The sequence below is a fragment of the Cornus florida genome, unplaced genomic scaffold (assembly GCF_030987335.1).
Source record: "Cornus florida cultivar Cherokee Brave unplaced genomic scaffold, ASM3098733v1 CherokeeBrave_3.0.0_Hap2_Chr06, whole genome shotgun sequence".
Taxonomy (NCBI): domain Eukaryota; kingdom Viridiplantae; phylum Streptophyta; class Magnoliopsida; order Cornales; family Cornaceae; genus Cornus; species Cornus florida.
In genome coordinates, this window is record NW_026775576.1 from 9,468,638 (window position 1) to 9,469,860 (window position 1,223).

Genomic DNA, 1,223 nt, shown 5'->3' on the forward strand with positions numbered 1-1,223 from the left:
ATCTATAATAATTTTTTTATTTTTTTTTCTTTTAGAGAATGCAAGAAGGTTGGATGGGTGGTGGGTTTTGGAGGTTGAAGCCGAGATGGGTTTGGGGTGTTGGAGAGGGTTGGGATGGTGGGGTTGGGGTATACTTGCATGGTGGTGAGGGAAGGGGCATGCATGGGAGTGGGTTGCATAGAGATGAGGTTGTGGGGTGGGAGATGGTGAGAGGGTGGTGGTTTATGGGAATGGTGTGTGTGAGGTGAGAATGGAGGGTTGGGATGTGCATGGGGTGAGGTTGGTTGTTGTGGGTTGTGAGGAGGTTGGGTTGTAGGGAGTGAGCATTGGGTTTACATGCAGGATGGGCTGCATGCATTGAGGAGGTGGTGGTTTGTGAGGGTGGCCGAGAATGGGATGCATGAGGTTGGAGTTGGTGTGAGGTGGAGGGGCTCGGTTGTGTAGAGAGAGGTTGCTGAGGTTGAAAGGAGTTAGGGTAGTGAAGTGAGGGATGCCGAGAGCTGGGTTGTTGGTTTGGGTTGTGGTGAGCATGCATGGAAGTGGTGGACAAGAGAGTGAGGAAGCAGATTCGAGTGCTCGAACTGAGCCTGCGAACACTCGAATTGAAGGCAATGGGCTCGGCATGGTTAGTGTAGGAAATTCGAGCACTCTAACAGGAATTGAGAGTGCTCGAAAATGAGGCAGTGGGTTGGGAAGTTGGGCTGAAAATTTAGAGCAATCCAAATGGAATTTAGAGTGCTCTAAAATTGGGCAGTGGTGCATGCAAGATTGGTTCACATTTAGAGCACTCTAAAATGGAATTAGAGTGCTCTAAATATAAGCAGCAGCCTCGGAATGATGGTGAAGAAGTTTGGAGCAATCCAAATGGTAGCTAGAGTTCTCTAAATGAAGGCAGTAGGCTCAGCATTGTGGGTTGAAGAATTTGGAGCACTCAAATTGGAATTTGGAGTGCACGAAATTGGCTCAGTAGCTTGTAAATGAATTGGCACATGGAGATGGAATGTTTCAGCCAACTTGAATGCATGTATGATCTTGCATGGATGGATTGCATAGCTGCATTTTGAGTGCATGGATGAATGCATTTGATGGATTGCCATGCATGGTGCTTCCAACCATCCATCCATCATGTAAGATTACAACAAAGAAATGCATGGAATGCATGCAACATAGAAATGCATGAAACATAAAAAAAATGCATGCAACATAGAAATGAATGGAATGCA